Here is an 8,566-nt window from a genome sequence, read left to right on the forward strand (position 1 = left end):
TGTTACAGGTTTTGCTGCTAGAATTTTTTTTAATAAAACTGAAAATTTGTCAGTGCTTGTCTCTTGCCTAAAATGGCATGTTTTAAAAGCGTGTGATGCTTTGGAAGATTCCCATCGTGTTGTGCTCTCTGCTGATGAGGTCCCTGGGGCTTGTGGCCATATCAGTGGGGCTGGGTCCCTGGGTCACTGGTCACTGTCCTGCGGTGCATTCCCTGCCAGCTCAGGAACAGATGCTCCTGGTGCCGTGTACTTGTGGGTCAGGATGTCACCTGGCAGCAGGGGACAGCCCCAAGGCCTGGGACGAATTCAGGAGCAGGAGCGACCTGTGTGGGATTCATCCTGTTAGCAAGGCTGTTAGCAAGGACAACTGGGTTCAATTAGTAGCGACAGTTTAATAGCTAAAGGTAGTCTAACTAACGCTGGGTGTCATCTGGGCTTCCCAACCAGGGCAGAGCCCTCCCCTTCCTCCCCACAGAGCATGGAGAGGGCTGGATCTGGTGGCAGTGGTGTTGGGGACCCTTGTGGGGACATAGCTCTGCTGGTCCAGCGTGGCAGGGGCCGTCTAGTGGCAAGGGACTGTGTTTGTCAGAGGAAAAGCCGTTTTGAGCAAGTGCTGCACGCGCAGCCCCGGGAGGCGCAGAGGCAGCTCCTGGGCAGGGACACGTAGCGGGGGCGGTTTGGCCGAAGCACAGTGAAAACATGTGTGCGTTGAGGTCGGCAGGGACCACAGGTGACAAGACTGAGCGTGGTCTGTACAGAAAAGGACGATGCTGATGGTGGTGGCCAGCGGGAGCGAACAATGTGCCAGATGGGCAAGGGGGTGTTGCCTGAGCTGCGGTGGCTGGCACCCATGGCTGCTTTCCTGCTCGCCCGGCAGAGAGCAGACCCCAACATCGCTTTCAAATATCCCAAAGGAGGGAAAACCAGAGACATGAGGAAACTGAAGACAGCAAGATGTGGAGAAGGGCCACCTGACAACTTCTACAGGGAGCAAAAGGCCTGTCCAAGCTGCATTTCCTTGTCTCTGACACAGGCAACCCCAGAGTGGTGTGGGGGACTTGCTCGCTGGCACCCTGGTCCTTGGTGCTGCCCCCAGCGATGTGGAGGTGGGGACAACCATTGCGGTGCTGGTGAGTACATGGGTGTGAGGGGAGGGAACGTGTGCGTCAGGGCAAGTCGTATTGTTTAGAAAGGGTTTGTAACAGCCCCCTCCTGCCGGAGAGTCCCTCCTTGCCAGGTCTAGGGGCTCTGTGCAAATCGGGGGTGAGGAACTGCTCAAGAAACTTGCTTTAGAGAACCGTGCAGAAGTTTAGATGGAGGAAGGGTCATTCTAACGCTTGTGCGTTAAAACAGAGACATTCGGGGACCGCGTGGCACAACCAGCAGCCAGGAGCAGCTTGTCTGGGTCTGTAGATTGGGAGGGTCTGGGTAATGGTGATAATGGTGCTTTTAATGGGCATACGGGTGATGACCCTGAACCACAGCACCCCGATAGCTCTGTTAGAGTGGAAATAATGAGGAATTACCATGAACTAGAGCCTGAGTGAGTAATGCAAAATCTCAAAGCGTAGCAAGCCTTCACACTCCTCCTAGTGATCTCCAAACGAGGGCAAAGAATTTGACAAAATGTGCAGAAGGGGGCCCTGCCTGTTACGGAGGTCTGCAGCCTGGGCGGCAAGCCGGGGCTTCGGTCCTTGTGGGAGTCCCGGGCACACGGGGGAAAGACAGGGAAGGCGATCGGATCCTGGGGATGAGCTCCCTAAAAGGGAGCAGTCGTGGTGGCGCGGGGTCTGGAGGAGCAAGCTGGTGCTCTCGAGTCTGGAAATTGTTCACACATAAAGGGGAAAGAAGGGTGACTGCGATGGGACATCATTTTCAGCGGCACTGGAGGGAAGCGGGGAATTTGGGAGCAGATCAGTAGCTGCCGTACAGGCTGCCCGGCGCCCCGGGGTACCGGGCACCTGCGTGTGCCAAAAATGAGCACCCACACAGCGTTATTCCCAAACGGAGCAGGAGGGAGCCTTTACAACCACCAACTGCAGGGACCCTTTATCTGGTTTTATTAATTTGCTAAGTGGGTACATCTGTCTTAGTGAAAACCTGTTAACGACTGATGATACGTTATTAATTGGAAGATAATGAAACAGATAGATGTAAGAGCAGCTTCCTTTGGACAGATGGACCTCACTAAATAATGTATGTTCCTTGGCTTAGCTGCCTTCGCTTGCTTGCTCGCTTGTAATCAGCGTGATGTGCATATGTGAGAGGCAACACAGCACTTGCCAGGGCTCAAGTCAGGAACAAGAGAGGAGCAGGAACAGACTGCAGTGAAAAGAGGAAAAAAAATTAATAAAAAAAAATATAATTGCAGGGTGCATCTGTCTCCAATCAAGAGAAATCCTTTTTCTCTCCGTGGAGGTAGACCTACCTCCCATTAGTTATATTAATCATAGAAATACTAGGTTTGTTGGCTTCCATTATTTTGAGGATCATAGTAAATGATTACGGGAAATCAGAAATACTGCTTGTGGCTTAAGATGTTGGAACAATACCGTGTTCCTCACAGAAGTGTGGGATTTCAAGGAGATGTGCTGTGTGTGGCTTGAAAATGCCACTTGCCTGGGCTGAAGAGAGTATCGCAGTACCAGCCCGTGGAAAATCAAGGTAATCCCTGCATTTGATATTGGCTTAATTCGTCTTCCCGAGGTAACCCAGCGAGTGCCTCTGTGTATTCCCTTGAAGTTGTGCGTTGTATATAAGGTATGTACATATATACATAGGCATGATGTCCGCCCACGTTGTGCACCAGCCAGGGGATATCCAGGATTAGGAGCCCTCCACCGGGGTTGGGATGAGGTGACTGGAATGAAGTTATTAACAAACTGGAACAGATAAATAGAGTATGCAGCTCAAAGCATTAAAAAGAAGCACCAAGCCAGAAAACATCATATTCTCTTAGGAAAACAGCAGCATAGGTGGTGATGTGGAAACCCCGACTATTTATCATTGGTATAGTGGTTTTGATGTCTTTAATATTTTTTAAAGAATGATCACCTAAAGCCACAACTGTATTGCAACTACCTTTATATCTTATAATTACTTTGTTTGTATTTCGAAGATTATTCACAGCTATGCTGGTGCTGTTGCCATGTACAGCATGTTGCCTTTGTGCCATCCTGTGGTGATGGGTATGACTGAAGATTACAATTTCTTTTTATTTTTTTGGAAGGCCCAGATAAGAGTATTGGAAGAGATCACAAGGGAAGTCTTGTGTTGGAGCAGTTGATTGGCACGGAGATGTTATTCACAGGAGGAGGACTGTGGCGATCTGGCCTGTATCAGACATAGCGTGGCCAGCAGGAGTAGGGAGGGGATCGTGCCCCTGTACTCGGCCCTGGTGAGGCCGCACCTCGAATCCTGTGTTCAGTTTTGGGCCCCTCACCACAAGAAGGACATTGAGGTGCTGGAGCGTGTCCAGAGAAGGGCAATGAAGCTGGTGAAGGGCCTGGAGCACAAGTCTGATGAGGAGCGGCTGAGGGAACTGGGGCTGTTTAGCCTGGAGAAGAGGAGGCTGAGGGGAGACCTCATCGCGCTCTACAACTACCTGAAAGGAGGTTGTAGCGAGGTGGGGGTTGGTCTCTTCTCCCAAGTAACCAGCGATAGGACGAGAGGAAATGGCCTCAAGTTGCGCCAAGGGAAGTTTAGACTGGACATTAGTAAAAATCTCTTCACTGAAAGAGTGGTCAGGCCTTGGAACAGGCTGCAGGCACCATCCCTGGAGGTATTTAAAAGACGTGTAGACAAGGGCCATGGTTTAGTGGGCATGGTGGTGTTGGGTTGACGGTTGGACTTGATGATCTTAGAGGTCTTTTCCAACCTTAATGATTCTATGACCTGTAACCAGTGCTAAGGTGGGTATGAATAGAAGTGTGTGTGCAAGGAAGCAGGGAAAGACAAGGCAGAACCAGGGTTTGAAAGGATGGCCTGTGTGGGTGAGGAAGGACACTGCTCCTGGGACGCGGCCGCTGGCAGCACTGCTGCCAGGCTGTGCTCGGCACAGGGACATTTTTAGGAACAGGCAACAGGAGCCACAAACTCCATGTTGGCTAGTTTGGGGGGACCAAAAGGGAGGTTAAGTCCACCGTTTAGAGGGTGGGAGGCATAGGTGGGGCACTTCTACTTGGCCCCCTGCCCACGGTGGGGGCCCATCTTTGAGCTCCGTCAGCCACGAAGGTTGGTGTCAGGAGGCTGATTCGGATGTCTGAGAGTCTCTGGAGCAAGAGCTGCTTTTTCCCCTTTCCCAATGAAAAACAAGTAGATAGTCTTTGATTTCCAATATTTATTCATACTAATATTGATACAACAGTCATTCAGGACCTTGTAAGTGGAACACAGTGATGTAAAGAGCCGGAGCTGTGCTTTCTAAAAGGAAGAAAACAGCAAGGCGGGATGAGGGAAGCATTTGTAAGGGGGAAGGAGAGAAAGAAACCAGTGAACGTGCTTCCCTCCAAGCAGTAACCTGCTTCAAGGGGCGAAGAGGTGCAGCTGGAAGGAGGGTGGGGACAGGGCTGCCCCTCTCAGCTCCAGCACAGCTGGAGCGGGGTGACAGAGGCAAGTTGTCCTTCTGCAAGGTGGGAGCAGGACTTTCTTGCTGTGGATTGAATAAAACAAGTGCTGCTTTATCTCAGTTATGGCTCTCTCCAGAGTCCATTCCGAAGACCAGAGGTGACACAGCCTTTTGCTAACGTGTGGTTCCCGCTCAGCTCCCCCCGGCACCTCCACAGCAAGGGGGGCAGGGGCTGCAGGGAGCAGAGCAAGTCGGCAGTCACAAATGCTCTGCAGCGAATATACACCATGGGGCTGCTTCCCTCTGCAACATGGCCCCAAGGGGGGTCCACGAACGCAGGAGCTCGTGATTGCTGCTTCTGCAAAGCAAGCACACTTACCCTGTGCAGGTCTGGCTGGAGTGTGCGAAGATGGCCCAAAAAGCCCGTCAAGGGGTGGGCACAGGATGAGGTACCTGTCCTCCTGCAGCCTGGACCTGGGAGAGCAAAATGCATGTTACTGGGGTAGGGGAAAGACTGAGGCCAGAGCTGGCCACATCTCCCTGATCTGGCAGGTCCGTCTGGGGACCCTCTCTGAAATGCTCTACGCAGTTTGGCATAGAAAAATATCACATCTCTGCAGCCCAGGCGCACCCACTCCATCAACGGTGGCGTCAAACCCCCTGTTTTTCCTCAAACAGAGGTAAAACCTGATGCTCCACCAATTGGGCTTGTAGCATTCAGCTGCAAGTGAACTAAAAAAATCCAGCCCCCGGGGATTTCTTGCCTAATACAAGTGCAGCTACTGCTGGGCATGAGGGGCATTGCACACTTGTACAGGTACGGCTGCACTCAGGCAAGTCCTCAACAGGCAAAACTCTGCCGGGACACCCCCAAAAGCATGGGGACACCAGCGAGGAGAAGATGAGTGGGCTACAGTTCTTCTACTGGTAAAATCTTTAGGAGTGAATACATTGCAATTAGCCATTTTTTACGTATCTTTCAAACAAATCTGTAGGTCTTCTCTTTATCTGAAATGAAAGAGAAGAGTGATAAAAATCTGTACGTGCCTCTAGTTAAATATGGAAAGATACCCGATGAGTATCGTGAACAATTTTACTCATTTAATGTTTTAAGACAAGAAGTACAGGGATTTAATGTTCAGAGGAGGTTGTTGCTCAAATCATGCCCCCATTTTAATGTAGGTTATATATTTCCATATTTATCCGTGTACATACAAGAAAGACCATTCTATTCTTTGTTCCTTGCACTGGGGACATTATGCTTTCAAATGTCAACAAGAATAATCTTTGTGAAACTGCACTTTGACGGACTTCCATCCAGTAGCACAAAGATTCAAAGGAAGATGAATGACATTATAATAAGTCACATAATGACCGGAATAGCTGAGATAAGCACAGACACAAGCCCTTGTCCAAATTCTAAATTGATTTTTTTTGCCAGCACATTTTGAAAGGGATGTGGTTTGGCCAAGCTGCTGCTGGGGCGTGTGTGGGGAAGGGGTTGAACGGGACGAGATGGCACCAGGCAGACCCACAGCAGCACCCCTCACCATCGGTAAAACAGTGCTGGCCCAGGGAACTAGCACCATGAAAAAAAGCTTCCCTACAGCGATGGGCAGCCGAGAGGACGTGCACCTTCCACGCTAACCTCCCAGTGCTTGAACTCTGCCATGTGTGCTCAGGGTCCTGCTGCTGCAGCTCATCCTTCGCCACGTGCTCCAGACCACCCTGGGCGTGACATTGTCCACCAACTCGCGCTGCTCCGCTGGCCAGGTCTGCTCGGGTGGCTCCCTGCCTGGCACCCGCTCCCCTCCTCCCGCGGGGAGGTGCACGGCTGCTGGAAGGGGAATCAGTTGTGCTGGTTACTCCCAGCTGAGGAAAAAGGCAGCAGCAGTTGATAGGACAAGAGGTAATGGTTTTGAACTAAAAGAAGGTAGATTCAGGCTAGGTACAAGGAAGAAATTTTTTACAATGAAAAAATTGTGGTGAAACCCTGGCACAGGTTGCCCAGAGAGGTTGTAGATGCCCCATCCCCAGAAACATTCAAGGTCAGGTTGGACGGGGCTCTGAGCAACCTGATCTAGTTGAAGATGTCCCTGCCCACGGCAGGGGGTTGGACTAGATGGCCTTTAGAGATCCCTTCCAACCCAAACCATTCTATGATTCTACAGCATTTCCAGTCTCGAGGGGAGATCTGCGGCTTGCCGCGATTGTGCTGGCACGTACCCAGCGTTGTCTTCTTGCACTGGGGTATACAGGGCTGGCCCCGTCCCCAGGAACCAGAAGTGGATCAGCAGCACGAAGACCATCCCAGCTGTGCACAGTGCTGCCGCAAGGACTTCTCGGCACCTCCAGGAGCACAGTTCTGCTCCATGCATGTGTTGCTCAGCCCGTTTATGGCCTGGAGGAGGCCAATCCCGTCCAGCTGTTAAAGTGCACCTCGCTTCCCCGCGGAGCGCTTACGTGTGCTGCAAGGAAGCTGGGGAATGAGAGCGTTACACCCCTGGGGACCGGAGTCCCCCATCCCACACAATGGAAGGATGGGCTGGTCCAGCAATGGCAGAGCGCTGGATAACAGCTTGAAGCTCACCCTCTGGAGCCACCTCCAGTCGTCATGTTACAAACACCGCTGTTGCGGACAACCCCGGTGAGCAGCTCCCGTGCTGCAGGATGCCTGTCTGCCACGTACCGCGTGACTTCACATTGCATCGTGCTGGGCTTGATCCGGAGGGAAGGAGAAGATCAGTCTGAGGAGCTGGAGTGCCTGTGTTGGGGTGGTTTGGATTCCCATCAAGCAGGAGCAGCAGGAGCAGGGTCACCCCAGCGCCGCGGTGCCCTCGCCCACCGGGATGCAGTCCCACACGACCTGAGCAGGGCCAGCGTGGTGGTAGCGACAGGTCCCACCAACAAGCTGGTGACAAAGCTGCTTCCAACTTTGGTCCGAGGTCCGTCGGGGGGACGGGGCTGCCTACATCAGGCTGAAGTCCATCCAGGAGAGCAGTCTGGACCCAGCACAGACTTACCGCAGTACAACTTGGGAGAGGAGGGCTCATGGCCCAGGCCTGGGCTTAAATGGACCCCCAGCCCAACGGGCAGCGGGTGGGTGAGTGGGGGCCCAGGTGAGGCCAGTTAGTGCCCCCAGGGCCCCAACACCCTCCTGGCCCCACTGGGATCTTGGGCCCCTTGGGCCCTTCCTATTGCTGGGGCTTAGGAGAGGGGCCGAGCAGTTCTCTGGGCGCAGGGTGGTTACACAGCAAAGTCCCTTTTCTCCAAAGCCCTGTTGCTCCAGCGTATTAATTTGGCTGAGGGGTGCATGTCTGACACCGATTTCCCGCCTTTCCCCACTTTGCTGCACTTTGGATTGTGTCCTGGAGCAGTTCTGGAGAGCTCAGGCTTGGGAGAGCGTCAGCTGGATTCCTTTCAGATGAAACCAAATCAAATGTGCTCCAGGAATGCACCTCACCCTCCCCAGCCACTGATGGGCGTTCAGACCAGACCAGAGCTTGGCTGGAGTGAAAAACCCCATGTAAATGTATAGTACATACATCGGGTCCTCGGCTCTACGGGTCTGCTCCCTCTGCACCACGCTGGTGCGCAGCCACCAGCGCCCAAATCCTCCCCGATTGCCCTTTCCATAACATTTAGTGTCTTGAGGAGGTGGACCAGAGCTTTCCTTTCGCAATCCCCCCTGCCAGGCAGCAGTGGGACGGTGCCTGCGTGCCTCCGCTCCCCCTCTGCCCCGCTGCATTTCGGTTTCCCAATGTTTTCCCAATTCACAAAAAGAAAAGGAAAAAAAAAAAAAAAAAAAAAAAAAGCGCGATGGATCCGATGGGCTGCTTTACTATCCTCCTGCCTTGAGCTTCAGGAATGAAATGTTCCGGCGAAAACCCGAATGCTTTCCTACGACTTCATGCAAACCTGGCCAAATAAATCCGGTTGCCGCTAGATGGCAATTGCTGCTCGCGGATCCCGGGCTGAGCCCACCGGCAGCAGCGGGAC

Source organism: Fulmarus glacialis, unplaced genomic scaffold (assembly GCF_000690835.1).
Source record: "Fulmarus glacialis isolate BGI_N327 unplaced genomic scaffold, ASM69083v1 scaffold7739, whole genome shotgun sequence".
In the NCBI taxonomy this organism is placed as follows: domain Eukaryota; kingdom Metazoa; phylum Chordata; class Aves; order Procellariiformes; family Procellariidae; genus Fulmarus; species Fulmarus glacialis.